The 19572-nt window shown below is 29.1% G+C and overlaps 1 protein-coding gene across 1 annotated transcript in view; it reads right to left on the bottom strand.

Moving 5' to 3' along the window:
- Positions 1–19572, bottom strand: part of LOC129910309 (protein deltex-like) — a 260104-nt gene that overhangs the window by 228664 nt on the left and 11868 nt on the right. The gene's annotated exons all lie outside the window — the stretch shown is intronic.

Here is a 19572-nt window from a genome sequence, read left to right as displayed (position 1 = left end):
TACGTATACTTGGCCATTACGTGTGAAGACTGAAGAGACCTTCTTTTGGCGTTTGAGATGATAAGCTTCTCGGAAAATCATATGATTATGTGTGGTTAAACTTTCATTTAGGTAGATTCGTTTATCAGAGTTCATATTTATATCACGAAGGCAAAGTGATTTTTTTGAAGTTTTGTATCGTTGACTTATGGAATGTAGCAACACATTTTTGTCTTTTTTGCTGCCGAGTTTTATTATGATTGATGTGTCTGCAGATGAGCCTTTCGCCCTAGTGCGAAAAATATCTTTAAGGACGGGGGTTGGAGTGCAATTTAATGACGTGCAAAGTTCATGCATCAGATCATGCAAATCCTCATCGCTTTTTTTAGGAACACCATTAAGCACAACATCAGCAGAAACACTTTCACGTTCCAATAAATCAATTTTATCCATTAAGACATGTAAATTAGGATCTTCATGGTTCACGCCCAGAGGAATATTGTTGTGTTGCTCTTCTAGACTTTCAATTCTTTCGGTCATTGATGTTATTATTTTATCAATTTGTGAGAATCGATTGTTTAGATTACCTAATGCCTGGTCGATTTTTCTAGATAGTTCCTTACTACTATCTTCAATTAGGGTTTTAATTTGTTTCGATTGTTTATTTAAGCGAAGCTCCAACTTTTTCCAAAGAGTTTCATCACTTGTTTCTACACTGACAGATGGGCTATTTGTTGACGTTTGCCGCGTGCGTGGAGGTGACATGGTGGATGATATAAACTTTTTATAAGAGGAATAGATTGAGACTTCACTTTGTGGTAGTTCAATATTTATTGATCAAATTGATAAAATAATTTAATACAGATGTTCTTTCACTCTTTATTTATTAATTGAAAACTAGCAAAACAAAATCGGAAAAGTTTCTTAGGAAATTATTGAAAAACAAAATTGCACGATCGAGCAATGTTATTGCAGCTTCATCGCGTTGCCGTCATGATGATATTATAATTTTTTTGTACATTTTATTAAACCTTAGACCCTAATAAAACTTTTGACCACTATTACATTGCAAAATTTGGGTACTTTTTTTCGGCCATACAAAAGTGACACACCCTAATGTACTTATGTATAAAAGTGCCTCGTGCAATGAGGATTCACAGTGGCTTTCCACACCAAGGAGTGATTATTAGAAATCACAAAACCACCTACTTTGCATTGAACATGTTCTCGAAATTCCAAGAATTGGTTAGGTTTCCTCGGCAGATGCAAGTAGGTACTTTGTGTCCATATCTCAGAAACAATTAAGTCCTTTGAGAACCGAAATAAACACAAATTTTCAATGAAACGTAGTGTAAAAAAAATGCACTACGATATTTCGGTAATTTACCTTAAAAGTTGGTGTGTTCAATTCTCTTTTCAAAATGGTATAACATTGTTGAGAATATTCCATAAATAACGGAAATAAAATTATTTTTCTTAAGAAATCTGACTTTTTTTTATTAGGTAATTTTTCCATGTTATTTAATTTTCAGAACTGAATTTGCGTTTTAAGAAGTAGTAAATTGCTGATTTTTTAAAAGATAAACAAGCTTAAATAATACTCTAATGGTAGACTACGTTTTTAGGTTTATGAATGAAAATAGAAGAAAAACATATCCTTTCGGTCTTCTTCTTTCTTGCTTACAGCTGCTGATGTCAAGTTAATAACGGTCTTTGAATCTGATATTTTTCAAAAATAAGGAACCAAAATGAAATCTTGCGCTTATGTTCTATTTTTATTCGAAATATTACAATGTTTCACAGCCAAAATGGAAACATAATATCTACCACTTGTTTTTTTTTAACGTATTTTGATCACTCGGATTTCACATCAAACCAATCGGAAATCACAACCCATTCTCTCCCATTGTACTTTTTAAAGTACAACAAAATGCATTGACATTTTGTGCATGCTAAAGCAGTCGGGGACATAAAATATTCGTTTAAAGATGCTTTTTAGATTTAACTGAGTGTTTTTGATTTTTCCAAATACATATATTTTTTAAAAATTGAATTAGGGTGTACCCAATTGTCTTTTTGCGCAAAGCATTTTAAATTATTTTTCTTTTTGCTTCGGTAGAAAAAGTTTGTATATAAAAAAAATTTAACTGACAAAATGTTTTGCTTATTTCTGCAATAATCAATTAGAAATAATTCCAAAATTAAGAAAATAATAAATTTTATCAAATTTGTATACATAAATACGGAGATGAGCAAAGCTAAAGTTAAATGTACTTTAAAAAGTACAGTGGGATCATACATACATTTTTCTTTCAAGTACTTTGAATGGATTTTATAACTATCCCCAGTATAAATTTGTATGGAAAACTTTTCCAAAGTTTTGGTGCTGCCCTAGAACAAGTTCATAACAATGCGAAAGTAGTCAGTGCTTATATAGTTGGCTCAGGGAAAAAGGGCTCAGGGACATTACAATCACTTTTATGGGGCTTTTGACCCACTGAAGCCCCACTCAAGTGGGACATTAGTCCTAAACAAAAAAATACTATTTTGTACTTATGTCCCACCTTATTGGGACATCAGTCCATTCCAGAATTTTATTGAGTTATACCTCACCTAGCAAATTTGTTTTCAAAAGGTATCCAACAAAAGGATTCTTTAAATCCAGTTTCCTTCGATGCAAAGGAACTTTGCATACAACCAACTTCGCACCTACCTCATGTCCAATAGTGTGTCCAAGCAGGGGGTTGCGGGGAAGCAGTATGCCCTCCTTCCCCTCCTCAACATATTTCACTATACTGAGTGAAAGCACTGTCTAACATGTAAGCAATAATGGTGTGTAAATGCATGGGTGAACACACTAAAGGATTTGTGGCACGTGCGAGGCTATGTCCCTGGGCCTTATATCCCTGATTTCTTGACCTTTGGACAGTATGACAGATGAAGAAGACATCGATATTGACAACATAAATATAAAAGACCTACCATAATGTTCGACTTAAAATTACAAAAGCACTAACACTCCAATATCTATAAAATCGCATTACAGAGAGCGCTAGACAACAGTTTCTTAAAAAAAAAAACTGCCTAATCAACTCAAGTGTCGCAAATGTCATTTATGGTAAAAATGTTGCTGTGGAATGTTTAATGTTACACTATGCATTGCGAAAGAGTGTTTTGAAAATTCTCATATTTATGAAAATTAATATGGTATGCATGATCCCATTGTACTAAAAAAAGTACACCCCCATAACTCCTTACCAACAATTTTTAAAAATAATTTTTCTTTCTATATATCTTAACTTTTATCTAAATAAACAGAAAATATCATAATAATATATTATTTTAAATTATTTCTACACTTGGGTGCTAATGGGTTAAAAAAAAAAACCTTTCACGGTTAACATTGAGAAATAAATGACAGATATGAATAGAAGAACCTGTGATTGAAACTTGCAATCTGAGTAAATAAGTAAGAAAAACTAAAATAATTTTTCTGGATGACCTCAGATTTTTAAATCCAATGAATCGAAATATTTTTAAAAATTCGACACAGAAATTAAAAATTTAAGTAAGGGATACCACTTGCCTAAAAAAATCCATTTTCAAAAATTATTTCCAAATCCATCGAGTGAGACAACAAAAGAAAGTTCTCCTCATATATTAAATTCTTTCACTCTGAAACACATCTTTGTTGCCACCAACTCCAACAACTTTCTACTGGGGTGTTACCGTATCGTACAAAGATTGAGGTTCAAGGCACTAGGTAGGAAAGTGAAAGTATAGAAGTTGGTAGAAAGAAATGGGTTCTGATAAGAAAACTTATGGACGCTTGTGTTCACTTAAATGCATAATGACTACCATTTGAAAATCACATATCACATTCCTTTCCTTTTCTAATTTGGAGAAGAGTGTAATAGCACTATTTCATCGCTCAGTATGAATACAAATAGAAATTTCAATCACTTTTAATCGCTTTATTCGAAAGTGACAAATATGACGATATGTATGATACATACGTACATATACAAATACATATGGGTACATAACATAAATAGGTACCAGTAACTACATAGCTATAAATTCTTCAAAACTTATTACATCATATTTAATATGTAGGTATAACCTAGAGTATGTAGGTGTGTACATAAAAGCTTATTTAAATATTAACATCGTTTTGTATATATGTTTATGTAGATACCTTTTCTGTGTAGAAATTAAACGAATTAATCTTAAAAGATGTTCTTTTGTGATTTCAAACAAAATATCCTTCTATTCATATATTTTGAGAAGCTCAAAGTAATTGCCTACGATAAATTTGCAAAATCAAATCAACCTTTGATTTAAAAATTCTTTTTGCTCCTACTATAACGTCTTTTCCACATCTCCACATTGGAAAATGAATTCATATCCTATATAGTCTGTATCCTTTAAGAGAATTATAACAAGAATTATGCTAGACTTTGAAGATGAAAACTTTTGATTTTTAATTAAATTGCTTCAAGTCACAAAATTATATCCAATTAAGATTAAAATTTGCCTCTTTAAGATAAGTGACGACTATAATTCACATAAAATGTCTTATGCAAAAAAGTTCACTCTCTTTTAGCGGAGATAATCGTAAATGTACATAATATCTTAAAGACATAACCAGGATCTAATACTATACGTCTATAAATATAAAATGACTTCTTATAGAATACGCGCGCAAAGAACATCCTTCTTCTTTTCTCGCAAAGGCTCGGTTCGTTTCCCCTTTTCAATTCAAACTCACGTTTACAATTTCCCAGAGTGGGTATATAATGGAGCTTGTTTATTAAATATATTTGTACGTACGAATATAACATTGCCAACAACTATCGAGCAATGACTTAGATAGAAGTGCACGTTTGAAATAAAAATATATAGGTAAATGTATGTAGTTTCAACCTAAAGATATTACAAACTACTATACACTTCTTCTATCCATATCCACATTGGAATCAGTCTGAAAACAAATTTTAGCATCAGCTGTGTACGAATGTATAATACACACTATGCGAAGTTTCAAACAAAAATATAGAAAAAAAAATCTATTACAAATTTATAGAATATCCTCGCGCAGCATTCCGTGATGGCAGCGTTTCCCTTGACAAATTTCGCCATTTGATTGATTGAAAAAGGAACTGAACACGATGTCTTCAAGTTTTTTTTTTTTTCTTCCTTTTTTTTTTCTTTTGAATGTGTACACATTCTATAAGTAAACTGGCTCTTATTGAAATAAGCACAAAATGAATACTTTACCTATATAGATTAGATGGGGGGAATGGCGCAAAAGTGTTGCCGGATCCGGATGTGTATGCCAAACAAGACGAAGGATGGCGCGAGAATAGCTGTGTTTGCTTGTGAAGAGCGAGGAGGTTGATAAAATGTACCTAATAGATAAAAGAACTGCGTGCATTCGATCGTGAGATTCAGTTTCCGCTTGGTATTTATTTGTGATTTCCTTCTATTATTGAAAGATATTTGTTTGAATTTAATTTTATTCTTTCAATTTTATTTTTATGCTTTTTTTTTGTATTTTTTATGGAATTGTAGAATTGTTTGTTTGTTTTGATTTCATGAGGTTAAATCTTGAGTATTGATTTTAAATATGCCAATAAGGAAAATTGCCGCAAAGCTCATTTCATTTGAAGTAAATGTTCAAAAAGAAAGAGGAAAGTTTATCGGCTTAGGTATAACAAGTTCAATTGAAATCTTTTGTATAAAAATACCATCTACTTTGAAAATGAAAGAAAAAGTCAATAATTTCTTAGAATAAGATTATTTTATTTGACATTTACATTACATTGAAGTGTATGAAAAAATACAAAAAAATAAGTTCTAGTTTAAGATGTGATTGTTTATTTGTTTGAATTATTATTTGACTTATTATTCACTTTTCTCAGAAGTGTCTAAAAAACAAGCCTTAAAAAAAATACCAAAAATTATGGGAAGTGGAAATATTGACCTTAAGAAATAAAGCCACATAGTCAATTACTATATTAATATTTCCATCTCAAGTATGAAAAAAGATGCGTCAGACCTTATTTTATTTTAAATTGACATCAAATGAACTTCGAAGATAAATATTATGGTATTATATATCAAGTTATGCATTCGTCCAAAAAAAATTTGAGATCACATTTTTCCATGACATAACGATGATAGACAATGCCAAAAAAGTGGGTCCCGGAAGTCCGTCTATCTGCCTGTCTGTCTGTATAAGGAACTAGAGCCTAAACGGATGGACCGATTGACTTCAAACTTGCTATGTAGCAGTTTTTGGAGACTCTCCAGAGGGGTTTTTGGAATTAATTTTTTTGGACCAAAAATAACGGTACCTGTCATATAAAAATTTCGGAAAAGTTTAATTTCTCGAAAACGGCTCCAACGATTTTGTTAAAAAAAATTCATATGTTAGTTTTTAACCAAGGTCTATCTTTTGAAGAAAAAAACTTTTTTTTTTTTTAATCATTAATAACGGTAGGTACCTGTCATATGACCGCTTTTTTCAAATCTGATTTTCTGCAAAACTGCTCATTGTATTTCAACGAATTTTTTATACAAAAGCATTTATATAATTTTAATATAAGCCAAAAATAAAATTATGAAAAAAATAATTTTTGGATTTTTAAAAAAATTGTGAAATTTTTTTTTGAAAAATCAAATTTTTGAAATTTTTGTTCTTAGATGTTTATTAGTGATATCTACAAAATGGCATAACAATTTTATTTTAAAACTTTTTTCCAAAAAATTATTTATAAAAAATAAGTTTAAAAAAAAAAAACGGCTCTAACGATTTTGAAATTTTTTTTTCTAAAAATGCACCTTAATATATCAAATAAAACTGCATACTTGTTTTGTGGGGCGATTTAATTTCAGATGTTGTTTTATTTTTTTGAAAAATTAATTTTAATTTGTTTTTTTTTTTTTTTATGTGCCTACATTTCCAAAATTTCTTTATAAAAAGTCTTAAAAATGTAAGGATGCTTGAACTCTAAGAGCAAGTTCGTGCGACCAAATCGGGCATTTTATTTTAAGTGCGATTTACGTCTATATTAGAAAGAACTGAAGGCCATGAAAATAGAAGATGTGCGGCAGTTTCTTCTTCCTCTTAGTTTTGCGGTGTGTCTGTCTGTCTGACAGTGTTCAGTTCAAACATCTGTTAAGGGGATTAATACAATCTGGTTGAAGACATTTACCTATTATTGTTATTTTGGATCTAGTTAAGGCCAAATTTGAGCTGTCTTTTAAAGTAGTGATGCATAAATTTACAAGTAGTGGTCGGTCAGAGGTTCATTTTTGTTTGTTAAGAATTAAGATTGGTGAAAATTAGTCTCTTTTTTGGCAAATTCATTGGATTGCCATTTTCTCAAAATATATCTATGTCAAGTCTAGGTACCAAAAAGAGATAAATGTTGTACATTGTATACTGCTTAGAGTGCTTCTTAAAAATTAATTTTCGAAATTTTAATGGGACACCCTTTCATTTTGTTCTTCCTGCCTTAAGGGGGGAAATCCCTCTAGACGACACCTTTTTCAATATTTTTTTATGAAAAACTGAAAGCACTTATTGAAATTTGGAAAAAGACAAGATATTACTGACATTATTAAGTATTGAAAAAAAAAATTTTTGAAATGAAAAAATAACAAAATGGCGGATCTGGAGCTTTTCAAAGTTGACGCCTCTAGTTTACGCCGTGCAATGCACAGGTCCAGGAAATCATCTTCAATCAAAAAATAAATTTTTTTCGGTTAGATGATATTAGTACGCATTGCATGAACCTAAATTTATTTTTTTTTAAATGAAAAATAAAAATTAGAAATCAAAAAACGAAAAAAAACATGTTTTTTTTTACAAAGAAGTAGTTAAAAAAAATATTTACTGTACAAATTTTATTCAACTTTTAGGTTCATGTTGTGGCCAATAAGTTAAGGAGTAATTTGCTTCAAATTTCAAGTCGATAGCTTCATTAGTTTTTGAGTTACATTGCACGGCGCGGAAAAAAACTAGTTTCGAAAAAAATGCGTTTAAAGATTTCGTTTTCGTACTATGGTAGGTTCGGAGCGCATTGGTTTCGGGACTATGTAGGCACTTTTGAGGCTTCATTTAAGGCTAAGAGACCACTGAAAATAGTTTCTTCGGTTGATAAATAAATTTATTACGCAAAAAAAAATGATGCAAAAATAAAAAATTCCAGAGGGATTTCCCCCCTTAAATATAAATTGGGTAAAATTTGGTCCAGTTTAAACACGTTCTAGGGGTCTCTACCACAATTCAAAGTTTTGAAAAATACACCAAATTTTGTTTTTTTTTTTTCTCAGGAAATTTTAAAATTTGTAATCAGAATTAAGTACTTTATATTAAATCTCTAACTGTTTTGAAAGAAATTTTGATAAAAATACAGTGGAATAAAAATGAAGTTTAATTTTGAATATTTTTGAATTTGACATTTTTTTTGTTTTATTCTGTAGAATAGCAAACTGAGTGATCTTTCTTAATTGAAAAATTCAATGACTTTATTTGATTGTTTATGAGAATAATATCTTTATTTGACAGACAGTTAACTGACTGTTTATTAGAAGATTGAAAAATCGGGTCTTAAGCGTACTTTGTATTGTAAAAAAAAAATTTTTTGTTGAAATTGATCTTTTTTTTTTACTTAAATCTTTAGTGAATGGTAGCGACCCCTTAATTTTAATATTAGAATCGGAAAAAAATACAGGGGTGTGACCATATAAGAAGCACCCTAATACTACTCTTACAAATTTAATGATGAAAACAAATTATTTACTTTCCAAGGAACTGAGAAAAACACCAATTATTCTTATTAAGGATGTTCAGTACTCAAACAATTTCGCCGGTATCCCAGCTTTTTCTTCAATTTTGTTAGGAAATAGAGACGTTTTCGACGCTTTTCTTTTAAATATTCTTTTTTCCTGAGGTATTAAAGATTCTAATGTTCCTCCCTTGAAGTTCTTATCGTAGTAGGCACTGTTTTAAAATAATTACTCTCGAAATGGTCACCTCATCCTATTTTTTTGGCAATGCTGTTTATGGAAAAAACCTTTGGAATCCAACGTGTCATTTTCCCTTTTTCTTTCGCGCTCAGAAATTTTTTTTTTACAGATTTTGAATGAAAATCACTACACTGAGGGAAAAGCCACCATAAAACAACGTGAAATAAATGAAAACCACATTGATTTAACTATTATTCGGAATGATTTTGCGTTGAAGATGAACATTTTAAAATCAACGTGGAAAACAGGTTAATTTTTGATGGTTTCGTATCTTAAAGTCCCATAAATCAAAGAAGTTCAACTTTGAAACAACGACGTTTCAACTTCAATTTATTTTTTCCCTCAGTGTAGGTAAACAATAACTTCTTGATGCTTAATCTTCCAAAGGACCCCGCACATTTTGTATGGGAAGTGGCCCTCGGTGAAATTGTCTAAAATTTTAGTATGTTGTTCTCTTGTCGATATAGGCAGAGAATAAAAAAATGGATAGTTTTTTAGATATCGGGTTTTTTCGCTGACTATCTCAAACCTTTTATAAGGGATAGTAACTCTCTATATTGTGTTTTGCGTCATTTTTTAGTGGAGTTTATAGGTTTTTAGGGTCACTGAATCCAAATCCGAAGTCCATTTTGCCTCATCATGTAAGATTTTCAAGATAACCTCAAAAAATGTCACAGTCTCAAAAAAAATTTTTCTTTGATCTGGGAGTGCGACTCATGCCCTTTTTTCTTACATCAGAGCAAATAAGGAGAAAAAAGTACCATTAACTTACAATTATCCACTATTTGTTTTTGTTTATTTATTGAGAACTAAAAACCATTCTAATAAATATAATTTTTTGGTTAGGTATTCTTGCACAAACCTACAAAAAAAGCAAATTTATGTAAACGAAAATTGGTGCGTCTAACCATGTGAAGCGCACTGTACTTATTAGTACGGATACCTATATCGTCTCAGGTAACAAAATAATGGTTGTTCCTTCTTTGGCCTGACAACTGTTTCAATTAAATTAGTACTTTCAGAGATAAAGACAATTTCGCAGATTTCAAAGTGGTTGATTTTACCATTGAATTGCATCTGTAAAATCAGGACTTTAATTTTTTTCACACCCTTTTTTCAGATGTGAAAAACTATCCTGTATTTCCTTACACAAAATAATTTTTTTTGCTGTATACTAATTTCAAAAAAATTCAATTTGGATATCTAAATTGAAAAAAATGTGCTACTTAAATGCTTCTCCAGTGTAGTTAACGCAACAACACAAATCATATGCTTTGTTAATTTTATAATTTATTATAAAAAAATATTTTGGAATTTGACTCATGCTGTTATTCCTTGTAACCTCAAAACAATAATAATTGAATTCATTATAAAACATACTGAAATAATTGTGGTAACACAATTCCAATTTAATTGTGTTAAGTATGTTTGTTAGCGGGTTTATATAGAATTAGCATTGTGATTTATCTCTATTAATATTTTTATGTAATTAATTACAAATTAAATCCAGCTTCCTATCATTCCCCATTAGCTTTCCTAAATTTTATTTAATTTTACTGGAAAATATTTTCATTTTTATATTCAATGTACTATGTATCTATGAGGTGTGTTATCTATGAACTACACATCCGAATTTTGTTGTTTGACACATTTTTGTGTGTGGTTTTGTGAATTGTTATTTTCATTTTATGATTTGATAACAAAAATTCACACAATTTAATTGAAGTTTTTTTTTTATTATTTCTTTGAAGTCTTATGGCGTTTTCGATTGGCAGTCCGGAAGCGTCCGGAATCATTCTGAAAAAATTTTATTCACACAAAACTGTCAGTTTTGTACGAATAAAACGCTTTCAGAATGATTCCGGACGCTTCCGGACTGCCAATCGAAAACGCCATTATATTATTTCTATGATGTTTTGAAAGAAGAAACTCTATTCAAAGTCTGACACTGACATTGACATCAAACATTAATCGACATCGCGCCATAAAAAGCAAATAACAAACTTTGACAGCTGTGAAAATAATAATTTGACAGTTTCTTTTTATTTGCTTTGAGACAGTCATTATTTTACCCATCGCTACCCTTTTCATTTTCATGGTTTCCTTTATATCAACAGCAGGGACTCAAGACTTGTATCGTATCACCAGGAACACACACACAAAAAAAAAAAAAATATAAAATAAACTTCAACATAGAGTTGCCTGCCACAGGCAGCCGCTGCCGCCGCACAGTGTGGGATTTCGCGAATTTAGCGGAATTTAATTCGAAAAATGACTTGTCTTGTTTGATGCCAAAACCGGTTTTTATTAAAGCTAATAGATTGTAGAAAGTGATAACAAAAGCATTGATAGGTGGGGATCATGTAAACAAAAAAATAATAGCTTCGAAGTTGCAGTTGGCGATTTTTTTTCTGTTTATTTGGTGAAAGAGATTACTTTGCTCTTAATTTTTTCTCGTGCGTTTGGTGTGCGTTTTAATAAAAGTTTTATTTTTTTTATATTTTCTAAATATCAAGATATAATTATGTAAGTAATTTTTTATTTCACAGGGTGTTTTACATTTTTGTTTTGGTGATTGAAGTTAAAAAAATGTGTTTTTTTTTCGATTTTTGTACCTTTGTTAGAGCAAAACTTTAGTTATTCCGCGTTATTCCGCTTAGAGACAATATTCAATGCAAAGCTTGATTTATTATCTATCAAGAATCACTAAAATTTGACACCCCAATTTTGTTATGATATATATATTTTTTTTTTTTCTAAATGACCATCAAAAAAAAAATGATGGCATACCGTAAAAATCGAATAACTTTTTGGTATTTTGTTAGAAGAAGAATGTTATAGAATTAGAAACTTTTTTTATTTCACAGGGTGTTCAAAAAATTTGTGAATTTGATTTTAAAATAGTTCCAATAAAAATACAGGGTGTTCAAATTCAAAGTTAACAGTAAGAAAAAAAAAGAATTAAGTTATATTAAAAATTAAAAACGAAAACTATCAATTAATAAAAAAAAGTATTACATCTGATAAAGGGTGTTCCAATTATAATAATAAAAATAAATTAATTAAAAAAAAACAATTGTTTATTTTTCGAGCAATAGTGCCTTTAACGCGTATTTTTCACAAAATTTGATATTTGATACTTTGAAAATCGGTATTAAAATTAATTTTACTTGTTATAAGTGCTGTGTTTTGTTATTGTGTGTATATGACTGTGGAGTATTAATTTTCGTCTTTTTATAATGTGGTATGTTATTTGAATAATTAGCAAACTATCCTTTTAAATTACAAAATATTTCGGTATTATATAATTTAAAGAATGTCTTTCCAAATAACAAAGAATTAAATATTTGATGTTTGGGTCTCAAAAATAAAAATTAAGCGCTTTGAGGCAGTTATTTCATTTGTTTTAAATGTTTTTGGTAACATAACGTTTTCTGAAGAAGCAGTTAAATCATTAAAGGCGTCTGTGAGGACAACTTGTTTTAAGTTAGATCAGTTATGGTCAAAAAACAGGAACCGTGAAAGCTTTGAATGCAAAAATGCTTCCTGGCTCAGTGGCTATTTAGTAATACCACAGCAAATATTTTACGACCTAGAAAATCATTTAATGAGTGCTGTGAAAAAATTAAGGAGAAGAAAGTACAAGGCCTCTTAGACTCATTTAGCTTTGAAGAAATTTCAACTGCATATAAAATTAGTTTGCGAAAAAGTGGAAAAAGGAATTAGTAAGGGTGAAATTGTTTACATTAAAAACAAAACATATAGTAAAAACAATTAAATAAATTCAAATTGGCTGTTTATTTTACAAAAATAACACGATTGGTAAAAACAAATTGTCTATTCCAGTTAAACTGATTTTTTTTCGACAGGAACTTTAAGGTTCTTTTAATTTTTGGTATCCTTGATAATGTATGGCAGAAAAATTTCGTGACAGAACACTTACCAATTTAAAAAAAACATTGATTGTGCATAAATAAAGCTACATAATTTAAAACATCCTTTGAAATAGTATCTTGTACGTTTTAGTAGCCTTTTAGAGAATAGTTTCTTTAGTTCATAAACAACGTCATTGACATATCCGTTTGCAAAAAACCTAGTCAATTCTGACAATAATAATTAACTTTTTTCTTTATTTTATTCATATTTGTCATAAAATTAAACAATAAATCATTCCTCAAAAGTTTTTTTTTGTAAATTATGATTTTCAAAAAAAAGTACTTTTTGGTGAAAATAACCTGTCACTTCAAAGCTCATTTTACAAAAACTTAAATAAAATATCACCAAAATGTGAATTACATTTGATTGTATACACATATTCAATGAACTAATCACAAAAAAAACCACAACAAAATTTAAAATGCAAGCGTTATTAATTTTATTCCGCTAAATTCGCGAATTCCCACACTGTGCGCCGCCGAAGTCACATTGACTCTCCTCTTTCTCGACTGTTATACATTGCTGATGCCATTGTCAGAGCTCATCTATTCCCTCGCGGAATCTTGAGAGGATGAACATCATTCTCAGTTTTTCTTTCAAAGAATGTGTGAATAATTCGATTCTCGGCTTGGAATTTACTTTGCCTTGCCTTACCACCCACTGCAGCTGTCGTTGGTTTAATTCTCCGGAAATAAGTAACAGCTTTATGAGGATGTTCTTTTTATTCAATTTTTTTTTTTTTTGTATTTTTTGAAAATGGTTTCATCTTTAATCTAATGGAATGATTATAATGTTTCAAAAAAAAAAATTGTATTTTTGACGAAGGATTAGGCTTAAAATTAAATTTAATAGCGTAATTTTTGTATCTGCTAAGCTTTGTAAGTCTTTACTGAAGAAAGCTTTGTCTATATTATATTTAAGACTTTAATTTGTTTTAAAAATAAATAAGAAACATAAAGAAATGATACCAATGACTAGGGAAAAAGTTGTAAGTTTTGTATTAGAAGCAATTTTAAATAATTTTTTAAAAATATTTATCGATTTAAATTTCCCCGATGTTTTCCTAGATCTTCCGTAGTTTAAGTTCTTTGTCAATGGTGGAGTTTCTTTTCATGAGGGTTGGGCTTGGGATTTTCATGTTCAATCCGGACAGACAATTTCCTTTGTGTAGCTTGCAAAAGTGTTTTTTTCCAAATCTTGAACGCTCAACTACAATGTTCGTTTCGGTTGACTGCAGCTTAAAGATTGTATCACTGAGATGTCCTACTCTGGTAAAACTTCCAAGCATCATTCCTGCAGTATCATCATCAAAGGTGTCCTTCTTTAAGCCTTTAATTATTATGAAGAACGAAATCAACCCCAAAACTTATTTGACTTAAAAAAAATTATCCCTATTTTAAGCTCTTTTTTCAAAGGCATCAAGAATCTTTGTTCAATTTATATTCACTTATATGCATCTTTTAAAGGACGAAAGCACCCCTATGTGCTAACGACTAAGACTAAGGCGCATTTAGTTCCTTCGTTTCTAAAATTAATTTTTATTTTTTTTCTCCAAACAGAGTCTGAGTTGTTAAACAAAAAGTTGTATTTCTATAGATGATTTTATTTTGTACCTATATTATTTTTTGCACTATAATTTGTTTGGAAAATATTGCATTTTTCTTTTTGTATGAGCTATCGTTTCAAAGGTAGGTATATTTTATTTCAAAGAAGCTTTGGTTGCGATTTTTTGTCGAGGCTGAGGGAAGCTTATCAGATTCAAGGATTTTCCAAAAAAAAAAACACATTAAAATTTGGGTTAAAAAGAGAAAACTCTATCCAATAACTAGTTTTCCGAAACGTTATTTATTAACAAAACCTTAATATAAGAACTTATCATAAACTAACTTTGAAGCTTATAACTAGTAAGAACAGGTCCAATACTCCCGAAAGAACTGGCTGAAATACCAGTAGTCCTTTAAGATCAGTTAAAGTCATGTAAAAACTATTTCAATATGTAGGCTTTATTTTTGAAAAGGACCTGTCCAGGAGTACCGGCAGTCATTATATTAGAACGGCACCGGCAATACTTAGTCCATTTCCTGGATTGCTCCTTTATCTTGTTGCTTTTAATTTCTGAAAATAAATGTCCGTTCTTTTTCTCCCTGGTCCTTAGCACCATATCTGGCATTCATGATCAAACAAAAATTTCTTTTTTGTAGTGGAATTTGAAAGGTTAAATTTTGTTTCAATTTTAGCCGCATTCAATATTCTTACTCATAATGTTCAAAGATTAAACATGTTCTTTTTTTTCATATCCTTATCCTTAATATCTATGAATTTTCAAGACGAAAAAATAATAATCTTTTAGTAAAAATATCAAAAAATGTGTTTTTAAAAATATTTTGTTAGTAAACATTTTAAAAGGAAATTGAATACAATTAAATTTTTCTTGTTTTCTAAGTCTTAGACAAAAACAATAAGAATTGAAATTGTTTATCTTTACAAAAATAGATTTTTAAAAAATGTATCTTATTTTCTTTCCTATTCTTACAAAATTTATAGGCCAAAATATGATGTTTTTTTGTAAAAAAAAACGACAAAATCTTATAAAATATACATATTATGTATAGAAAAACAATTCATAGGATAATTCTGTACAAAAAATATAAGGGCACTTGGCACGAAAATTAAATTTTTTGTAAACCCACTACTTTATTCAAGATTAACAATATTCATTAATAATTTGAAAAGAATTTTCCTCTTAACTACATTCAAAAAAATCTACCTACCTTTTCACTTAGGTTAAATACATATCTACATATTTAAATGTGGACCTGTTACTACAACACATGCCAATGAGATTCATGCAATAAAAACTCTTCCTGTTGTGTTTTATGTAAACTCATAATATGTATTATTCTTTTCACACGCAACTCATTATTTTTGCAATTTATAGCATCAATCTACGAATATTTATGTATGTATATTTAATATAAATATTACAGTTTACTGGCAATTATACTTTCATTCGTATTATTATGTCGATGTAATGGCGCAAATGCTTAAACATTTTAAATCACCTCTTATAATCAATTAAAATGAGAATCGACTCTTAAATTATTTTCAACGACATAAATTACTCTTAATAATAAGGAAAATATTAAAACAATACGTTTTGTTGTCAATACAAAAAGGACAAAATGGATATCGTGTCAGATGACCATGTTTAACCTTTTCTCTACAATTGATATGATAGGTTTGTTTAACATCCTGGTTGAGTGCGTCACTTTGCCATTGTAAAAGGTTAATTTCCAGGTCAGAAACGTTTTTATTTAATTAATTTTTTTTGTAAATCGAAGTACAGAAATGCTCATTGAAAGAACGAGCTTAAAAGAAAAAATTTTGAAATGAATTTTGTTTTAATATAAAAATAAAAAACAATTAAAAAGAGAGAAATGAATCACAGCATGATAAAGGTATTTACATTATGTTATGGACAATAATGTATTCTATTTGCTTTTGGTTAAGAGCTTGCGTTGTAGAAATAAAAAAAAAATATATTAGCGGAAAATTATGCATAGAAGTTTTTTCATAAAACTTTTAGTTGCAACTATAAAACAAAAACAAATATTATACCTATTATAATTGAAACAGTTACAATTTCTGTTTTTTTCCTACCAAAATTCCATATCTATTATCCATCAACTATTATAACTATAATAGTTAATAAAAATAATATTGGTCACTGTGGCGTATGAGTACTATTTATTGTTAGTTTTCAAATAGACTAAAAAATAGAAATAGGTATCGAACTTGTTCAAATTTATTGCATGGAATTGCACAAAAGGAAAGATGACCTTAAAAGATTTGAGATTTGGACAAGTAAGGACGCAAGTTTTCTGCCAGAAATACCTAAGTTAGGAGCTGTAATTTGTTGGCTTTATTAATAAAAATGTTATAGTAAATTTGATCGTTAGATTATCTTCTAAAGTTCTAAGACATTGCATGCACTGATAACAATTTGCTTCATTTGAAAGGAATAAAATTACAAAGAAGAAAATTATTCTAAATATAGATCAAAATCTTACAAAGGTCTATTCAATATAAACATTGCTTTTCTCTTTTATCAAAACATTATGTGAATAGAAAATCAGTCATTCTATTGTTTATTTGTATTCCTACCAATAGATGTGCAGCCATACGGAAGGGTTATGTATCCTAAATCTAGTTGAACTGAAGAAAGAAAGATTAAATTTTTTGTTAACTGATATGGAAAGATTTATATTCTTATCAAATACAATTTTCTTATCATCAAAACTTCAATTTTCTATGATTTGATTATAACTGTATAAAACAAACAAAACAAATATTTAGAATTTTTCAAGGCAAGTGATAGTTGAAAACAAATCATTTATACCATTTCTATGCAAAAAGAGCTTTTTAATTGTCTGGGTATTTAATATCAAACACAAACACAAAACTAACAATGAACAATAGAACGAACTTACACAAAAGATTATTTTTTCCTTTTCTATTTTGATTTTAATCTCACCTTTCAGCATCAAAGATATAGGTCTGGGTCTCTTAAACAAAACAAGAAATAAAAGGTTACCACAAAAAGTTTCAGTTATTAATATTTCTTGTCTTGTGTATCTTCTCAATACAAACATTTTGTTTTCTTTCGGATTTTTAATCAAGCTGGTTGAAAGAGAAAAGTATAAAAGAATTTATTGAACCTTAAATTTGAATTGAAGTTTGAAAAACTAGATGTTTTGGAATCATGATTTTTTTTTTAGTTTTTCTATTGACAGTTTTTAGACATATTTTCATTTAGTTCCATTGTTAATTAGAAAATAGATGTTCAATAAAATCCATCACCAGCCTTGAACTCTTCATTTTATGTATTTAGTCTGTATAGAATCTTAATCAAAATATTTAAGAAAAAATATATTGTACGGTTCTTTTGAGATATTTTTTTGATTAAAATATACAATTTTGCTTTTTTCAACAAGGGGTTATCTTAAAATTTCTACCTCATTTTTTTTAAATGGAATTATGACCTTTTAATGTGTATTGACAAGTACAGTATGATTGAAGTTATACATCTAGCTCACAGAAATTATACATTTTCGATTTTTATTTGAACAAGGCAAATTTTTTAGGTTCACAGTGTCAATTCGATAAAGTCACTGAGTAAGTTAGTAAAGGTAATAAAATATAATTTTGACTTACCAAATAGCAAATTTTTCACTTAGATAGAAACATCAGTGCAATCGACGCATTCTTTAAAAGTCGTTGAGATAATTATCCAAATCCAAATACTGTGCTAGGAAATATTCAAAGGTTTAAAACCTTAAGAAATTATAAAATTGTTCAAAGGACTGGGGCTGATATAGGTAGTCAAAGTAAGCTTATTTTTTAAATCAAATTTGAGCTCGTTTAAAGCAATATTGCAAAATTTGAAGTCTTTCGGAAAGCTATTTAGTCAAGAACATATTTATTTAATGTTTTTGACTTTGAGTTGAGATACCAAATTTCTCATGAAAATCCACGGACTAAACTCAACTGATATTATCATTGGCTATTTCTGAAAAATGTATTGAAAAATTCAGCTGCCTGTTAAAGTTTTTGGAGTTTTGTTTTTAAACTTTTTCTCAATTAACCATGGTAATTTCAACAAATCGACAAAAAAAACTTTTTTTCAAATTACCAACCTCTTAAAAATAAAAAAAAAAATTGTTTCAGTGTAAAAATTGTTCTTTTTTACACTTTCTCAATAAACCGTGGTGATTCCAAAAAAATAACATCACTTTTTTTCGTCAGCCCACCTCTAGTTAAAAAATTATGACAAAAAACTTTTTTCAAATTACCAACCGCAACCCCTTAAAAATCAAAATTTGTTTTTTTTTGTTCAGTATAAAAATGGTCCTTTTTACAGTTTTTCTCAATTTACCATGGTAATTCCGACAAATTACAACACTTTTTTTCGTTAGTTCAACCAACCTCTTAAAAATCAAAATTTGTTTTTTTTTCAGTGTAAAAATTGTCCTTTTACACTTTTTATCAATTAGCCATGGTAATTCCAACAATTACTAAGTGGGCTAACGAAAAAAAGTGATGTAATTTGTTGGAATCCCATGTTTAATTGAGAAAAGGTGTAAAAAGAACAATTTTTACACTGAAAAAAAAACAAGTTTTGAATTTTAAGAGGTTGGTAATTTGAAAAAAGTTTTTTGTCATAATTTTTTAACTAAGGGTGGGCTAATGAAAAAAAAGTGAAATTATTGTTGGAACTTTCATGGTTAATTGAGAAAAAGTGTAAAAAGAACAATTTTTACACTTAAAAAAATAAAACAAATTTGGAGGTTGGTAATTTGAAAAAAGTTTTTTTGTAATTATTTTTGAAGGGTGGGCTAGCGAAAAAAGTAATTTAATTTGTTGGAATTACCATGGTAAATTGAGAAAAAGAAAAAAGACGATTGGTGCTTATATAGCAAACCAAAAAAATGATTTTTTTACTTGAAAAAATATTTGTATTTTGTGGTTTTTAAGGTGAAATGAAACAAATCATCTTAAGCTTTTTAACAGGTTGTTGTATGACTAAATAACATTGTATGGACTAATGACATTGTATGG

This window comes from Episyrphus balteatus, chromosome 2 (assembly GCF_945859705.1).
Source record: "Episyrphus balteatus chromosome 2, idEpiBalt1.1, whole genome shotgun sequence".
Classification (NCBI taxonomy): Eukaryota; Metazoa; Arthropoda; class Insecta; order Diptera; family Syrphidae; genus Episyrphus; species Episyrphus balteatus.
This window is presented reverse-complemented; position numbering and strand designations above follow the sequence as displayed.